We start from the raw sequence: 13,921 nt of genomic DNA, 5'->3' as shown, positions 1-13,921 counted from the left end.
ATATTCAAGATACCTCAATAGATTTTTCAGAATCATGCTTTTGTTCACCCTCATCTACACATTCCTCTTGCTTCTTAATCTCATCCTCTCTTCTCCCTCTACTTGCCTTCATCAGCTGGAAAGAAGAGTGATCGAATATCAGCTTCATATCATTGTCTTATCTGATCTTTTTGATCTCTTGGAGACATTGCTTTGCTTGGCCTGCTAGCAACTTGGCCTTCCTAGCTCTTTATATAAACCATCACACATCTCTTGTCTGAAGAATGTCCCCTTTGATGCAATGAACAAAATTTGATTCCTTGTGGCTCGTATTGACAACATAATCTTCATGTTTAGATCCTTCACTGTGTCTAAAAATCACATCCATGTGCCTAGCTGAAGTGTCTCTAGATCCTTCTTTAGGCATGCCTTTAAAGACCACCTTCTCCCTGTTCACCTTGAATGTGTACTCTAAGCTCTTGAAGCTTTGGGAATACTTCTCGAGAGACTTCATCCATTGAATGGCCAACATAACATCAGTGTCATCCAGTGCTACAATATAAAAATCATTGGTACTCATTTAGTCACTAGGAAACCAATTGTGTGCAAGGCAATTGATGACCACTAGCTACCTTAACATCAAATCTCTCATGTTCTACCTATAGCTCTTTCTTGGCAACTGCAGTAGTACCAACGAAATTGTGAGTGGGCCCACTATGAAGCATGGTAATGACTTGTTGTCCTTGTAATATACCTTGCACCCGAAAAATATCATTTCGTGAAATACCAAATGGGCTAGCAATAGTTCCTCTTCGCTTCCCAAGGGGTGTTCAGTTCTTCCCATACACCGCCTTTAGTGGACAATCTCTAAACTTAGTAAAAAAACAACAAATTTGTATGTAACCTTTGCATGGGCATCTGATCCACAACCAATTAGATTTGATCTAACCCAAGTGCTTTGTAACTCATTGAATGCTACAATGGTTGACATGCACAACATGCAAACCTAGGAAAATGACAAAACTGACACCATAAAGGAGCCATTGACATATTTTTATCTTATTTAATAATGTATGTTTTAGTTTCCTAATATGTTAAAAAACGTGGTATTGTCCTCATGTGTTGTCCTCAATTTTGGCTTCAAAAAACTGGGCCAACTCTACGCAATTTTCATATGGATTTGTATGCACATCCTCTTTGTTTTAATTTGTCAATAAGGTGTCATGGAACAATTCGCTATCCCTAAAGTGTACTCTATGTGATCCTATCTCTGCATTCTTTTTGAAGGTTTCTGTTGAGTTAACTCTCAAATTGTTTGCTAGAGTGAGTTTTTCTTCTTTGACCGCAAATGCTCGACTTTTGGCAAACTTTTGTGTCTTTTCTTTATTTTTCTTTGTGTTATAAATATCTTTAGTTACATATTAAATTTAATTACATAAGACACTTTTTATTATTCATTGCATATATCAACATGCAAATCACTATATGAAAACCCACTTCCAATAAATTTTAAGTCCCAACATCATTAAGGTGCACTTTTTCAAAGCGATAACACATTTTAATGTGTTAAGTGGGCTTTTAATATGCATTTATATATTTATTACTTATTAAATCAATGTAAGTGGCAAATTCTAACCCATTTACATATGTTTTTGCATTTATAAGTTCATTTTAATGTTTTAATGCATTTAAGTGGAGTTTTTCAAACCTATGATATATGCATTTTTAAAATTGTCACTTAAGTGAACTATTCAGATTCATTTACATTTTATTATAACATGCAAATACATGTTTTAAGTGAGTTTTCACTTAAGTAAACAAAAATGTTTTTTTTACCCTGTTGCATATGTTTTTGGCTATGTTCCCCCAAGTTTCCGGTACGGGGATGGCGAGGGACGACGGGACAGATTTCTGGGACGGTAAATTTTTTTGGTGATTTTGGGGAGGGGGGGGGGGGGGGGAGATGGCAAATGGGGACGGCTATATATATATAGGGAAATTTTAAAATATATATTGAAGTTTGCAAATACACATGTCATTCATATGAGCATGTCATTTAAATATTATAGAACCATAAAATACAACATTTGAATGCCATCTAGGAAATAATATCCGATTTTAGTACCCAATTGTCAAAATGCATATCAATATCAGTGAACACTGAACAATGAACATTAACAATTGTCAATATCATAATGTCATAATGATAAACATGATAAATCTGAAAATCAAAATCAAAATATGCCCAAAGCTGTAGGCCCAAAGGGTAGAGGGCTGCCATAAAGTCATAAGTATCAATGTATCATAATCATGTTCATGTTCAACATAAAAATGAAAACATAGAAAAATGAAGCAGCCTGCTGCTCCTATTCTGCCTCTACTGCCTTTTAGGGCATTTGGAGGGATGGGGACAACTTGGCCGACCAAGTTGGAAGCTTTAAAAAAAAAAATTATGTTAAACTTTTTTAATTTTATGCAAATAAAAAAGGGGGACAGCCACCCTTTTTCCCCTCAGGCGTCCCCAAGTTTTCGAGATGTCCCCTGCATTTTTTCACTTTTTGGGGATGGCTGGGGGATGTCCCATACCTGTCCCCCCGTCCTCGAAACACTGAGTTTTAGGCCGGGTATGCGTCCCCGGGGAACATAGGTTTTTGGTAAAAGAAAATCCATTTCTATAAGCCAAAACTAGATGTGGTGAATTTTGATCCCATAACATGTGTTTTAAATGCTAAAAGAACATATATATGCGTTGACGATTTTTCATGCAATAACATGTAGTTTTAAACATGCTTTTCACTTCTAATGCATTTAAGCAAGAGTGGCAATATTAGACCCATTTGCTTATCATTTAAACATGTAAATAGTTTTTATGGCTTGTAGTGCATTAAAATTTAAAATGGCGATTTTTCCAGCCATTGCATATGTTTTGAACATGCAAACGCAACCCAAAAGTGTGTTTTACTTCATAACATGAGGCTTTTTGATCAAATACCTCATAGTGGCAATTTTTAGTCTGAAAAACACATGTTTTTGGCTCTCAAAACTTCATTTTTTTGGACACTTTTCTCCAAAAACGGGTTTTCCAGCCTTCAAATCCTCATATCTTGAGCATTTGTTGGTCATTTTTTATGATCTATAGGTCATTTTTGCCTAAAATCACCCAAAGAACACACTGGGCTACTCAAAAAGAGAGTTTGTTGAGTGTTTTCTTCATTTCTCAACTCATCTTGGGCATGTTTTTGCTCAGAAATGCCCTAGTTTTGAGCAATTTGCACCATTAAAAAATTAAGTGTTTGAGTCAAGGTAAATTTGAAAGCATTTCCTATCCTTCCTCACTTGCATTCAAGTCTTTTAAATCACTTGATATGCTTTTGGTGCCATTTTCCAAATTCTTTGCATGTTGTACATTATTTGGTCAAAATGGTTGCTAAAATAATTCAATATTTTGCTCTAACTTCCTACACTTTGGCAAGCTACGAATTTTAACTCATCTCTTGCAAAGATCAAGTCAAGATTTGAAGTCTATTAAACACTTCATCTTGCAATTTTTCTAAATCCAAGAAATCTCTTTGATTGCATTTTCAAATTCTTCACGTGTTTAAAACGACTTCTTCTTTTGCCTCTTGATAAAAGGGTATGATTCCTTGTTATTTTTCTTAAGGTATTTGTTGTGTTGTGTATGCAAGTCTCGTCATTCCCATTTTCAGATTTGCATTTGTTTTGTAAATGTCAAGTTGCTTCTTCTATTATTTTGTCTTCTTCTCCAAGTTGTATGTGCAAGGTTTTATTTACTTGCATGTGCAGTCGGATGTAAAATCTCGTTCTCAAAGGAAAGACAGGTTCATTTTTCCCCCACATGCGAATGCAAGCTAAAACCCCACTCTCACGCATTCCATATACCTCCATATGGCTGCCCTATGGTTGAAGTTTCTCCCACGTGCTTGCCGAATAGAGTATCACTTTTTGCACTTATTAAAACATGCTATGCCCAATGTGTTACTCATTTTTTCTTCTCATTCACTTTACTCGAAGCTTGCTGGCTGTACATGCAGTGGACGTTGAAAAACCCATTTTTGGGTTTTCTAATCACTTTTTAGCCATTCCGAGCTTAACCCATTTGCTCCTTTATTGTCTGCAATCATTACATACAATTCCCTATTCATATTGTGCCCAATGGACCCATCTATGCTTGAAAGAACAAGCATTGGTTTTTCTAGAAACTCAATAACGACATGTATAACACCAAACATGCAAAGAAGAAAGAGGAATGCGAAACAAGAGCGATCACATAATGAAGCTTACAATGAGATGAGAGAATGATTGAATGCATAAAATGTTTTCAAAACAAAGATGAAAAGAAACAAAATGTGTTTTTGAAGAGACAATCACCATTTCACTACAGAGCAAGCAAGGATGCAAGTTCATGTTCCAATTCAAGAGCTTCCACCAAACCTGAGCACGTCGACCATTGAGTATCCTATAGCAACATGAAGACCAATTAAAGCTTGATGTAATAGAATTTGTGTCTTGTAAGGCACTTAGAATATTATTTGTAATTGACATATTACATGTGATGGATGTCATGTCCCCTTCTCAGTTCAAGTCAGATAGGCGCCAATTTAATCTATCTTCACATCCGGATAGGTTAAAAATATTATTTGGCAGGATGTCTACCAATCACAACAGGGGTTTAAAATAATTTACTTCAAAACTTTATTAAAGTGAGAGAAGATTAAGTCATTTTAATGTTATAAGTTACTTTATAAAATGACTTTAAGTGACTATAGTACGAAAATGGAGTTTTATCCCACATTCTTTACTCCTTGTGATTTCCCTCATTTCGAGGCTATAAAAGGGAGCTTACATTGGGATTATCAACACACAACAGAATTTATGAACTAAATGTTCTGAGTTCTGGTTGCTTTAATGTGAGTGGTCTGAGTCATTGAGGACGAAACCCCTCAAATCTGGAAACACTAAGGGAGTTGGACATAGCCTCAATCTTCCTCTATTTTTCAGTTTGCATTGGTGTGGGCAAAAGTCGGTAATGGCATGAAAATGAGTAAGTACAATTGCTTATTATTTTTGGAAGAAATCGTTTACACAGGAGTTTACTTGCAGTGTAGCTTGGTTGATTGAATTAGCACCCAAATTCCTTTAGACAGCTCAGATAGTATACAATTGGAAGTGCATTATTTTTCTATCTGCTAGACTGAACTACGTCTTGGGTCGGGTTCACCATTACCCACTGGAAGGGGTATTTGCAAAGGTGAAGTTGGAGTCAAAAGATTGAAGTCACGGCTTAATACAAGGCAAACATTATGCACAGAACCAACCAGTCATTACGTAAGGCAGGAGGTATGACATCCTGAGTTTGCTAAGAGACCCTCACGGCATGTCACGTTCAGAATAGCTATAGTGTGTGACAGCTTTCTCAGTGTCGTGGTCCATAATACCAGTCGGACTATGATTTTAAAGTGAGTTGGTATTTGAAAATAAAACTCTAGCCGTCCGTCCTCCAATAGCATTCAAAGGAAACCCTACTGTCAACATAACACTGGACATGATCTACTACAACAGTCAAAGGGAGTGAGCCGGGATACACGACTCTTACAGTGGACTAAGGAGCAAGAGTATATATCACCATCCGCCATAAATCAAGGTCGGAATACTTCCCAGTTGTGGTCGAAATTGAAGCATCACTACAATCGGGCAAGAGTCAGCATATAATCCATGTGGAGTTTGAATCCTTCCAGTACGGGTCATACTTCTTTGTGTTCGAGTCTGTTATCTCTGAATCGCTGTGTTTCTTTATGCTATAATTGCTATTACCAGCACAGGTAGTAATAAAGACAAATGCCAATATAAAATCAAATTTTTGTCTATCAGACACATTTTGTACTGAATGTTGTATGCTGAACAAATTTCCAATATGATTTTATGTTAGAAGCCATTGAATGGATTGAATAGTGTTAATGTTTTGATGTATGGTTAAAGGGGCAAATGTTTGACGAAATTCCTACAGCTAGAATCTTATTGTTGATCAGTATTAGCTGAAAAATTTATAGTTATTATTTGACCTGTATTAGCTGAGAATATTACAGTGGTATTAGAGCCACAAGACCTGCCATCTTGTGGGAAAAAAGATTAAATTTTTGCAGAACTCTTTCATTTTGAAAATGAGCTAGGAATGAGTAGAAGGCCGCATAAATTCAGTCACCTACAGTCGGAACAAGCAGATTCCTCAGTGCACGTTGACATTGAAGGTAGTTTCTCGGTGGATGAGGAAATAATTTTGGAAACACGTGAACACGTTGATATAACTCAACAGGTTGAACCAGAAAACAATAATCAAATGGCACATAACGGTGATGAATAGGACAGGGAAGTACGGGAGACTTTACGAGCTATTAGAGATGGACAAAACAACATTGCCAATGCTATTCAACAGTTAGCAGGTACTATGCAGCAGTTGCTTCCAGTCCAAAGAAGGGCTCCTAGTCATCATAGCAGTGGTGGAAGTATAGCTGGGTCTCCCCGGGCAGCTAGAGCTCACACACATAATACGGACAGACCTTTGATGCCAGTTTTTACTGTTGAAGAAGAGGAAGTTGTATCACCTGCAGCCCCGAATGTGTTACCAGATAATGTTATGGCAACTTTTGATGAGTGGGATTTGTTTCTAGATCAAGTTAAGCAAAATTTGACTTTTGTGCAGTATTTAAATTAGAAAAGGGAGGCTGATAGGCAGCAGCAAGACCGGAGACTGAGGGCACCTAACAGGGACTTAAAACATGTAATAAACAAGCTTACTCTTGCCACCTTTGATGGTAGTAGTCAGACTTCTGCTAGAGCTTGGATTCACAAGCTAAATACTTATCTGACACTTAAGCCAATGGCTGAAGTGGAAGCTATTAGATTTGTGACTATGCATCTAGAGGGAACCGCATACGATTGTTGGCATCATGGGTTACTTACGCAGAATCATGGTCTTATAACTTCATACGAGATTTTCAGCTCAAAGCTGATCACCCGCTTTGACAGGAAGGATATTGAGGTTTATTACAGGGACTTGGCTTAATTACATCAAAGTGGATCATTAGATAAGTACATGGTGCCAGACATGACAAAGTAGCGAAAGGTGATGCTATTCACAGAGGGTTTATAGGATAGATTTAGGAGTTTGGTTAAGGTTCTTAAACCAAACACTCTAGAGGATGCAATCAAGATAGCTCATGATTTGGATTCACCCTCATCTATATTATAGCCTCCGAAGAAACCATATAGGGGATCTACATCAAATCAAGGGAATAAAAACCAGCAGAAAACCACTCCTCCCAGGTTGGATTTTGAAACAAGGAATGAGTTCAAAAGGAAGAAATTGTGCTTTACATGCAAGGAGCCGTGGACCCCAGATCACGGATGCCTTGGGAAAGGCAAGATACATTATGTAGAGGTTCTATCCAAGGATGAAGAGGAGCAGCAGGAAGGTGAAGGGGGTGAGGACAACGAAGAGGAAGAAGTTGAACAGCAGATCCTAGAAGATAAGAAGAAGAAGAACATTACGGAACAACCTCCAGTCATAGCCACTCTTTCCAATGATCCGACATGTCATCCTTTCAGAGTGCAGGGCGTGGTTAAGGAGCAGCAAATAGTATGCCTTTTGGATATAGGGGCTTCACATAACTTCATCAACACACGGATGGTAGCTAGGAGGGGTTTACCGGTAGTCGACATTCCTGAGTTTGAGGTGAAGGTAGCAGGCGGTGAAGTTCTGGGGTGTATACGGAAGGTAGCTAGTCTTCAGATACAGTTTGATGATTATCTTTTGGAGACTGACTTCTACGTTGTTGACTTGGATGGGTTGGATGCCATTTTGGGAAGACAGTGGTTAAGGACTCTCTATAGGTACACCTTTGACCATGAGACTATGCAGTTGGAGTTCTTACAGGGTGATCGATTGGTAATCCTCAGAGCCATACCAGATAGTGGACCCAGATTGATTTCAACTCACAGGATGGAGGCCATATTGAGACGTGACGATATAGAGTGGGCCACACAGTGTTTCATCTCCTCCAAGGAGACACAGGATCCAAGGCAGCGATATCATTGTTACATTCAAACAATTATAGATAAGCACAAGAAAGTGTTTGAGGATATACCTCCCAGGATTCTACTAGATAGAGGGTTTGAGCATATTATTGAGCTTGAGGAGGGAGCCAAACCCGTTATTACTACCCCTTATCGTCATCCCTGGCATTACAAGGAGGAAATAGAGAACACAATAAAGGAGCTTTTGGATATGGGGCATATCACACCTAGCTCTAGCCCCTTTACCTCTTCAATAGTGTTGGTGAAGAAGAAGGATGGCACCCTTCGAATGTGTATAGACTACCGCGCATTGAACAAGAGGACCATCAAGAACAGGTATCCCATTCCCCACATTGATGAGTTGTTGGATGAGCTTCACGGGGCAGTTTATTTCTCAAAGATAGATCTTCGATCTGGATACCACTAGATTCGGGTCCGTGAGGAGGACATGCAAAAAAACAGCTTTCAGATGCCATTACGGACACTATGAGTTCTTAGTGATGCCATGTGGGCTCACTAACGCTCCTACCACTTTCTAGTCATGCATGAACCATATTTTCAAGAAATAGCTCAGGAAAAGTGTTCTAGTATTTTTTGATGACATTTTAATTTTTAGCAAGACTTGGGAAGAGCAGTAACAACATTTGGATGAGGTCCTTAATCTCATGGAGGAGTAGTCCTTATTTGCAAAAGAGTCTAAATGCGAGTTTGGGTTAACAGAGATTCTTTACTTGGGGCATGTGATTGGTGTTGAAGGTGTTAAGCTGCATCAAGAGAAGATACAGGCAATTCTGGATTGGCCACCACCTAGGGATGTATTGGAGTTACGAGGTTTCCTTGGTCTTTGTTCCTATTACCGGTGGTTTGCCAAGGGGTTCTGACAGGTAGCAGCCCCCCTTATAGATTTGAGACAAAAAGGGGCATTTTCTTAGATAGAGGATGTTGAGGCAGCTTTTTCTATTTGTGGACTGAACTACATCTTGGGTTGGGTTCACCATTACCCACTGGAAGGGGTATTTGCAAAGGTGAAGTTGGAGTCAAAAGATTGAAGTCACGGCTTAATACAGGGCAGAAGTTATGCACAGAACCAACCAGTCATTATGTAAGGCAGGAGGTATGACATCTCGAGTTTGCTAAGAGACCCTCACGGCATGTCACGTTCAGAATAGCTATAGCATTGGACGGCTTTCTCAGTGTCTTGGTCCATAATACCAATCGGAGTGTGATTTTAAAGTGAGTTGGTATTTGAAAATAAGACTAGCCATCCGTCCTCCAACAACATTCAAAGGAAACCTTGCCGTCAGCATAACACTAGACATCATCTACTACAACAGTCGGAGGGAGTGAGCTGGGATACACGACTCTTACAATGGACTAAGGAGCAAGAGTATATATCACCATCCGCCATAAATCAAGGTCGGAATTGAAGCATCACTAGAGTCGAGCAAGAGTCAACATATAATCTGAGTGGAGTTTGAATCCTTCCAGTACGGGTCATACTTCTTTGTGTTCAGGTTTGTTATCTCTGAGTCCATGTGTTTCTTTATGCTATAATTGCTATTACCAGCACAGGTAGTATTAAAGACAAATGCCAATATAAAATCAAATTTTTGTCTATCAGACATATTCTGTACTGAACGTTGTATGCTGAACAAATTTCCAATATGACTTTCTGTTAGAAGCCATTGTATGGTTAGAGTGGCAAATGTTTGACAAAATTCCTACAGCCAGAATCTTATTGTTGATCAGTATTAGCTGAAAACTTTACAGTTATTATTTGACCCGTGTTAGCTGAGAATATTACAATGGAAAAACAAGATGTAATTGCATGTGATAGTATTATGTGCAAAATTGTCACATGTAATCAAGTTGCAATCTCATTAGGCATGCAACTTTGAATAAGTCAAATTAGTTAGTTAGAAGTTTGTTAGAGAATAAGTCAAGATGTTTGAGGATTTCCCCTTTTTGCTTTACCTTTCTCTCTTCTATTTTCCTATATAAAGAAGGAAGTTCATTGTAAATAATCATCTTTGGCAAGTCAAGAAAATTCTACCAGTTTATATATGCACTCTAAGACTTTGTGCTTGGATGTAAATCTAAGTTGCTATCAATAAAAGAGGCAACTTGCTTTCAACCTTTGTGTTGATTGAAGGTGTCATGTGACGACATTTTATGGATATTGATTGTGAGTTTTGATCAAGAGGGATTTGAATTTAATCGTGCAGACTTTGAGCTGCCTATTACATCTAGAGCCAATTTGAACTTTTGAAGATTTTGTGCTGCAGGAGGACAAATTGTAAAAGATAGTTGTGGCTGCAATTACTTAGAGCTTAAGACTTTGGGCTTCAGTTGTAAGTGTTTTTATTAAATTTGAGAGTATCCAGTAAGGGTCTATTTGGTTGGTGGAAGATGACGGGAATTGGCTTTTTCATAATCCGGATTTGAAATTTTTTGCATTTGTTTCAAAATTGGCAAAATGGATTAGAATACCAGACATCTAATTTTATCTCAAAACCAGGTTACTAGACTTCCCACTAGCAACTAGGAATTGAAAATCAAAACCTGGTCATGCTTTTTGAGGAGTGTAAAAAAATTAGATTGGACTATTTTTTGGAGTCTGCCTTCAACTCCAAGCTTACGCATAAAAATGTTACTTTCCACTCATCTTCCAAGTGAAACAAACGGTACAAGTAAAATCTCAAAAATAGGAATGAACATTTGTAAAATCTTGATTTTTCTAAATTGATATTTGTAGAAAACTTGAATTCTACAATTCCACGAATCAAATGGACCCTAAGAGACTTTGTGCCTTATTGTTTATTCTATTTGAATCTTCATTCGAGACAAGTGCAAGAGACATTGGGTTCCTACTTTTGTTTCACAAAATATAAAAAGTAAACTGCTGCCCCTGATGTTGTTCTTATGTCAATTCCAGGGTCATCGGTATTATCATAGCAATAAGGCACTTATTTGAAAGTTGGAAAGCTAGAGTTGTATGCAAATCATTCTTGAAAAAAGAGGAATTAATCAAAAGAATCATCCTTTTTGTAATTCCAATTAAGTTCGTGTTGAAGCCACCTACGGTAAGAAGGGAGCCTCCCCTATTGTTGAGAGGAGAGAAATCTCATAAAATGTTGCCTAAAGTCACAATTTTGTAAGCCGTAGTCAATTATGCACAAAAATTTTAGCCAACAATATGCAAATCTACAAGCCTAGTAACATTTATCATACAATTAAATGTTGCTGTTTTATATGGAATTCTGTTTATGTGTACAAGGTCTTTCATTGTATGTCACCCACTGATGACTAGTCTCTTCTTTGCAATAACACTCTCAATGGAAGCGTTGATATTTGTCATGTCACAATCACGTAATAGCAACAAATTGTAGTTAGTCCTTGTTTTCAAATTCTTATAATCAGACTATTCACAATTATTACTAATGGCTTTAAAATAATGTTCAACAATTTATATTTGGGTACAATAGTAGCTATACCTCATGACTAGCATAACTAAGACTATATCATTCACAAATGAACATTTTAGTTAATGTATACTTAACAATATTAACTTGTACACCAATTCTAGAAAAGGTCGAAGACAAGATTATATATATATAGGATATTAAATAGTAGAATGCTAAAAAAAAATTAAAAAGCTAACATTTTGAAATGTTGAAATGGATTGTTATATTTAAATTTGACAATCACCATAATAATAGGGAAAAAAAATATAATCTCATCTGGAGATGACAAAGAAACTGGAGGTGAATCCCACTAATTTTAAAATCATAGTATGGGGAAGGTTGGAAATGTAAAGATGATTATTATTACTATCAATTGATAAAACTTCAATACATATACACACCTTAAGCCTTATTAAGGTTTCAATTCATATTCTTATCTGTTCGGAATTTCATCAAGAAATTTCCTACCTAAAAAATTTGTAAAATTATATGAAAAAATTACAAGATTATTAATGTATTTCATTCTTTTAATTTCTCTCAACTACACATGAGCAATTTTAGAAATACAATGTAATTTATGAAATATATTCACAGGAGTCATGTTGTAAACTTCCACAAGTTTTAAGGGACGCTTATAGAGGATGTTTCTCCATTTTCAAATGATGCTTATAGAGGACGTTTCCACATTTTCAAGGGATTATAGGGGATGTATAGGAGACAAGAAAAAACTCCACCTTAAGTCTTCTAATGCCAAGAGATGTGTCCATACAGGGCCATGTATCTGATACAAGAAACTGGGGGTCGGGCTACATGTCTTCCTGGTAACAATGGTTTCAAGTGAAATAGAGGCAAGTTTTTTCCCAAAAACGCCCAAGGAGGTTGAAAAACCAGTTGCATCCCAGCCCCATCTCACCGTTGGGAGTGGTTAAACTGCTTTCTTTGGGTATTGTTACAGGAATCCTTCTATAGATTTTAGATCCACAGATGTCTTATACGTTTAATGAAACACACTTCCTAGTGCAAAACTTAACAGGCTATGCTAAAGCTCAGATCTTAAAGGAGACAGAGTTATTTATAGTTACTATTTCAAATAGGGTGCAAAAGCTTAAGGAAAGAGCTCTTACATGGTAATAAATTCACTCACGTCGTTGAGATTCCTTAAATCTGGAATCTGACGGTTCTGCACAAACTTCCTAATCACAATTCAATGTGCTTTAAATACTCACTGTATTCACATCAATGACCGGAAATATATTTTGAAACATAACAGATGTCAGCTTTAGTTGTTGCTCTTCAGATCCAAAACCAGCTAAAACAATATGCAAAATAGCATAAACACAATACTCTGTCAGAAAAAATATTCATGGGTTAACTAAACAAGGAATACTAATCAGCCAGGTTAATTGTGAGGCCAACTATTTGACATACCCAGATAGACACTATTTTGATTTTGTCAATTTGATGCAGCATGATACACTATGTTGTCTTGATTATCATGGTTTAATATATATGCTCCCTTAGTTCCTAATTTTTTACTTACCTTAAATTGTAGAAATGACTTAATGTGTTAGTGACATGAACTCTATCAGATTCATCATAAGCTTATTATGCAATTTATTTTGTAATGTTGTAATGAGTTAGTAGTGAAATTGGTAGAATAAATGATTATAGAAAGAAAAAAATTGCATAATATTATTGTTCCTAAAAGAGGGTTCCTATGAAACTCCATTAAAAGACTAGGAAAGGGTTCTCTTTTTGTTCTTTGATTTGCATTTGAATTTTGGGAGGTAAATCTTGCTTGCTTGGAAAATAAATAAGTGGTAGAAGGCTTGGCTTGGAGCTCTTAACCAACCTCCCATCTCTTTGAGTAAATTTGTTGAGGGCATGTTTTCAATTTAAGCATGTGATATGAAATGTTAACCGTGTTGAGTATTTCCTCTATTAGGAGAAATTCCCCCTTAGAGGAGATAAAATGGGGTATGAGTACCACATTTGAGCTTTAGTATATCATGGAGTTGGCTGAAACATGGAGTATGGGTATGAAGATGTGGTAGAAGTTTTTGGGTATGAATTTGTTGAGGGCATGTGCATGTATCATATGCACACACACACACACACACACACACACACACACACACACACACACGCACGCGCGCGCGCGCGCGCACATATGACCCTTCAAAGTAGAACAGTTTCCAGAGATACCTTTAGTCATATCAGCAAAATACAAAAAAAAATAACATGCAGGGATTGGCTCTAGCCAGGCCCCCATTTGTGATGACCTAATTACTCAGCCCGTATATCCTTAAGCCACATGAACTAATTCAATCCTGCAACTGCTATCCATGTTTTTCAACAGTTTAATCGTCTATTATATACCCCTGGGA

This window comes from Cupressus sempervirens, chromosome 2 (genome assembly GCF_028749045.1).
Source record: "Cupressus sempervirens isolate cs-2001-9-10 chromosome 2, ASM2874904v1, whole genome shotgun sequence".
NCBI classification, from domain to species: domain Eukaryota; kingdom Viridiplantae; phylum Streptophyta; class Pinopsida; order Cupressales; family Cupressaceae; genus Cupressus; species Cupressus sempervirens.
Note: the sequence above shows the minus strand (reverse complement) of the source record.